Here is a 5,978-nt window from a genome sequence, read left to right as displayed (position 1 = left end):
GGGAAGTTGCAGGAAAAAAAAATTAAATTGGAACGAGATTGTGAAAGAAATAGATCATGTCAGCACAGCCAGTGTGGGGTCTTTAAAAAGGTTTAAGCAGTAAGTGACTTACTTCACCCTTGGGAAAGTGGTATAGAGTAGCTTCCTGGTTTTGAACACTAGGCTCAGGGAATGCACAGGCCTGACTTAAAACTCGAACTCAGGCATTTATAATCTTGAACAAAGTACATTAGCTCTTAAGACCTCAGTTTCTTTATCTCTCAAATGAGGATAGTAACACCCCCCCCCCCCCAACAGGTTGTTATGAGGATTAAATGAGATTCTACATACAAAGCAGTTAGCACAATGACTGGCCTCTCCTTGACAACTCAAAAATCGGCAACCCCTCCGACACCTCTGTTAGCAGTGTGAGAAATGGACTACAGTGGGTGTGAACCAGAGACCAATTAATTAACACGCACCTATGTAGCACTTACGCTCTGACAGATGCTGTTTTAAGTGCTTTACAAATACAAAATTATTTAATCCTCACAAGGACTCTAGGAGATTGCTACTATCATTATCCTCATTTTAGAGATGAGTCACTGAGGCAGAACAGTTAAGAATCTTGCCTGGCTGGTTAGCTAAGTGGTTAGAGCACTGGCCCACAGACCAAAGGGTCATGGGTAAAATTCCAATCAAGGGCATGTATCTCGGTTGCGGGTTCGCTCCCAGCCCCCAGTCGGGACATGTGCAAGAGGCAACCAGTTGATGTGTCTCTCTCACATCAATGTTTCTCTCTTCCTCTCTCTTTCTCTTCCTCCCTCCCTCCTTTTCACTCTCTCTAAAAATCAATGGAAAAAATATCCTCAGATGAGGATTAAAAAAAAGAAGAAGAATCTTGCTCAAGGTCACCTACCTAGTAAGTGGTCAAGCTGGGTTTGAATGCTGGCAATCCAGCTCCAGAGTCCTTGCTCTTGACCACTACATTATGCTGACTGTTAATACAACCCACACCAGTCATAGTAATGGAGAGAAGGAGGTTTGACATGGGACTCTAACTCTAGTGTCTGGGTAGATGCTGCTGCCATGAACCAAGACAAGGAATGGAAGTGGAGGGCAGGTTTGGGGCATTATTGCATGTGTTAAATGGCTGGCAATTTATGAGACATACAGTACTCCAATGAAAGATACAGAACTAGAGCTTGGGAAAGAGATGTTATTGCTGAAGACAGAGGAGCCATTCACATTTAGGGGATAATTAAGTACTGGTAAGTCTGCCCAGAGAGCATACGCTGAAATGGAAAAGGGCCCAAGGGAGCATCCTGGTGTGAGCCTGATAATGAAGATGGGACAAGGAAGGAGACTTGGGTACGGCCCGGGTGGGCCTAGCAAGACAACTAGGAGAGAGTAGTGTCAAGAAGGCCATTAAAAGATGGAATTTTCATGAAGGAGGCAGTGATCCAAAAAATGTCAGATTCTACAGAGAAGTTGAGTAGGGTAACTTGGGTTTAGCAATTAAAGAGTCATTAGTAACCTCAGAGACAGTGGCTTTGATAGCATGAAGGGTTACAGAAGGCTGAGCAGTGAACAGCGTTTTTTGTGTATCCTAAATTATATTTATTCTGTGTACAAGTTGTAGAACCACCAGGAGTGAAAATTTAATAGCATACTAAGCTATTTATCTAGAAATTTGTAAGTGCTGAGTCTGAACACTTTATATTTATCGCACGTAATTCTAAGTTTGGGAATAGTTATACTTACCACAAAATAACTGTTCTAAAACTTAGAATTATGTGTGATAAATATAAATATTGCCCTGTTGCTTGAGCAAATGAGACTAGCGATCATGCTGAAGGGCGAGGAACTGACCTGCAAAAGGATTCAATCTTATGCTGTCCCTCTCACTGAAGCTGAATAAGAAGCATACTCAGCATGCTTATCTCTAGTTAGAGATTTCAAGTGATTTTTACTCCTTGTATTTTTCCGTGTTGCTTTCAATTTTTACAAGGTGCATTTGTCAAATCTACAAAAAACAATAGTGTTAGCTGTTTAAATAACCCAGAACCAGGGATGCCCCATGAGTGTGAAAGAGAGTCTGCAGTATTAGACACTGCAAGCCACAGGGAAGAAACCAGTGGACTAGGAGATACAGAAAATTAAGGAGACGGAAGCTCAAGCAAGGGCCCAGGAAAGGCAGAAGAGTACAGACAAAGGGAGAGATTAGCCTTTGCCATCATTTGAGGAGAGACATCACTTGAGACTCGGGGGTAAGGGGAAGAGTAATGATTGGGACAGATGTACATGCGTTTGTATTTGGAGGGGAGAGAATTTGGAGGGGGGTACATATGAACTCCCTCTTTCCTCTCTGTGGGAGACAGGTGCATCCATTTGCTTGGGGAAATGGGAGCAGAATTAGGGAAGAGGTATGCAAGTAGTACCTTGAGTTTGAAAACTATTTATTTGTAATGGAATCAACTGGGATGATTTTATCAATTTTTCCAGATGTACTCAGCAGTCCAGGAGCAGGAGATGAGGGACAGAATAGTGGGATTGCTCCAAGATCAGGAATTGTAGGAATTGCCTCAGGACAAGGAGATAAAGACATGGAGGTACTAATGGAAACAAAATCATAACAATTTTTTTCACATGCATTATTAAATTTAACCTTCATAGCAATGGATAAGGATTGAAAGGACATGAGGTTAAAGTATTATAGCAAAGGATAAGAATTTTAAAAGGATATTATAATCTCCATTGTACAGATGAGAAAACTGAGGCTTAGAGGATATGGTGGGCATTTGCCAGATTTTGGAGCTGCCTTCCTAGATAGAAGGATCCTCTTATCTCTTAGGTCTTGTTGGGAGGCGAGCTCTCAGCTCCAACTAGGCCTAAAGTGAGCAGATAGTCCTATCTCACCTCCTTGGCAGGAAGCAGATTTGGCCAGATACTTCTGCCACAGATCTTGCCTCATATGGAAGTACTCAAAGACCCAGCCATAAGTAGATTACATTGTCAGAGGCTGCAACAGACTTAAGAGTCCAGCAGAGAAAATGGCAGTGAGTGTCCGAAGTTGGGCTGCCAACAGCAGTGTCCTAACCTGATTGTTTCTCTGGCACGACCTCTGCTGTGTTCTTGGCTGTGAGTTTTTGGCTTCTGGATTTTTCTTAGGTCTTGTTTAGAGGTCTTCACATTGATATTGTGAGCAACCCAAAGCCATCCAATAAAATCTGTTTCTGTTTAAGTTAACCAGTGTCATATTGTCTTGTCTGTAGCCAACTATGGCTTCTACCGAAGAACTGAGAGAAAGGAAAAATGTCTATGGATTTCCCTGATCTCACCATGTATCTCATCAGCTACAAACACACGCCATTACAGAATGACATTACCACTTACTGAAGACTCAGTCACGGTAACGGCCAGGAGACACCACTCTGAGTAGTCAGAGTGCTGTGCTATGGAATGAGATAGTGCTCTAACCAGTAGCCAATCTACAGTGATGCTTCTCCCAGTCAGACTACATGAATCTAGAAATCAAGGAGTAGAATCTTTATTCCATGTAAGGACCAAATCACAAAGTTTTTATATCTGTTTTCATGATGCTTGGCTCTCTCCTGGTTTAGGAGGCTTAAAACCCAAAGAAAGATTGCTCCCACCTAAAGATTCAACAACAGTTCCATTAAAGGCTAAGTTGAGACAGCCATTTGGCCAAGTGGGCTCTCCTAATGTTAAATCCACAAGTAAAAGGGGGTTCCTATATTGCTGGAGTGATTGGTCCTGATTTTCAAGGGGAAATGGAATTTCTACAACAAATGAAATAATGGGTATGAGTGGTTTTAAAACCAAGAGGAATCTTTAGGGCACCCTCCAGTGGCAGAAGTTAAAGATATAGCAACCCAATACAGACAGATCACCAAGGGTTCAGACCCCTTAGAATGAAGGCTTGAGTTACCTCATCAGATAAAGTAGCATGACTAGCTGAGGTGCTGGCTGAAGGTACAAAAAGGAATATGAGATGAGAGTGGAAGAAAGTTATAAATACCAGCTATGGGCTTGGGGTCAGATGCAGAAATAAGGTCTGTATTAGCTACCCCATTTTCTCCCTTGCTCTGTTATACATAGAGTAACACATTTCCCTTGCTTGCCTTTTCGTTTTCCTCTACTATTTTATACTACTGTGTTGGAGGTGGTGAGCTTTGTAAGTTAGATCTCAGGTTACAATATATGAAGGTGGTACTGTGACCAAACTAGAGAGGCATGGGCATCCCCTTGGAGCCAGGGGTTCCTCTTAGGCCTCTCTGGTTTCTCAGGCAGCAGTCCATTCCTACAGCCCCTCCAAGGACTTTGTAAGCTCCTAGCCCAGGGGTCCTCAAACTTTTTAAACAGGGGGCCAGTTCACTGTCCCTCAGACCGTTGGAGGGCCGGACTATAGATTAAAAAAAAATATGAACAAATTCCTATGCACACTGCACATATCTTATTTTGAAGTAAAAAAACAAAACGGGAACAAATACAATATTTTTATTTGCATGTGGCCCGCGGGCCGTAGTTTGAGGACCCCTGACCTAGCCTTTCCCGCGTCAGGCTTTCCCGCTTAAAATTGCTAAAGTGGTTTTCTGTATCTGTACCTAAGCCCCGACCAAAGAGCAAAACAAACAAAACAATGCTGCAAACAATGTAAGACATGTTTATTTTTTTTTATTGAATCAAAATGATTGGGTGATAGTGGTTTAGATTATTTGTTTGGGTTACTGTAAAGAGTTTTTGCTTTTTATGCAGACTCTAAAAATTGCTGCAGGCCATTATGTAGCTCACTTTGACGTGCCTTTGTCTTTTGTGAGCCTCACAGATGTTTTGATCAAAGAGGAATCACTGTTTTCTGCCAACACTTACATCTTTAAAGTTGGAGAAAGAACCTTTCCCAAACTGTAGCTAGGTCCTTAGGGACAAGAACCATTTCTTATTCACTCTTAAAGCACTTATCACAGTAGACTCCACATAGCAATGTAAATGGATCCTTTAATGTGTGCTTTTTTCACCTCAGGAGTGATAAGCATGACAATTTTGGAATCCATGCAGATCCATTCTTATAAAAACATGTCTTCAGAATCTGGACTTTTCACCAGTACATGGGATGGCTGAAAACTAGAGCTAGAGTGAGAGACCTGTATGCAAGGGGTAAGACAGATACCCAGGAAAGTCAGAAATCTGAAGCATTCCGGGAGCGGGGCTTTGTTAGCAAATGTGTTAAAAGTCCCACTGAGATACATAAGCCTTTTGGTATTCTGTTTAGCTGCTAGTACATGCAATGAAAAAATTCCTGACTTCAGGGAGGTTTGATTTTAATTTTAGTATTTTTCTTAATTATCAGATTAATACACATCAATTGTAGAGAATTTAGAAACCACAGAAAAGTGTAAAGAGCAGAAAAAAATAGACCCTCATCTTATCACCTAGGTTGGAGGAACTAGTATCAACCTTTGGGCCTATCTGTTTTGTCTTATTAAGTTAATATAATTGAGGAGTTAGAGAAAATGAGAGGTTGGAGCAGAAACGTATCCCCCTCTTGTAAGTGTTAAGTGTTCCTGACATCAGGGTACAGGTGTCTGAGGGAAGAACCCCCTCCCCCAATTCACGAGACACCTCCAAAGCTGCCCCAAACCTCTGACTCGGCCCTTAAAACAAAGAGATGTTTTGTCTTGACTCCAAGGGAAGGAGTTCCTCCACTTTGCGTGACAGATTCTAATAAGAAAAACCAGTTAGGGAGGCCTGTCACATCCTTCCCACCAGTTTACAGTGCATTCCATCTCACCTCTTCCCAGCTGGCTTTTGAGAGCCAGGATCTGGCTAGAGGAGGGGGAAGTCAGCACAGAAAAGAATCAGTTAGACGTGGAGAGATGGGAGAAGGTGTGTGTGTGTGTGTGTGTTCTGTGTAGAAAGCGGAGTGTGTTGTATGCTGGGAGTGTGTAAGGAGTGTAGATTGGTCAGGTGTAATTTGA

This window comes from Myotis lucifugus, unplaced genomic scaffold (genome assembly GCF_000147115.1).
Source record: "Myotis lucifugus unplaced genomic scaffold, Myoluc2.0 scaffold_54, whole genome shotgun sequence".
NCBI lineage: Eukaryota > Metazoa > Chordata > Mammalia > Chiroptera > Vespertilionidae > Myotis > Myotis lucifugus.
Note: the sequence above shows the minus strand (reverse complement) of the source record.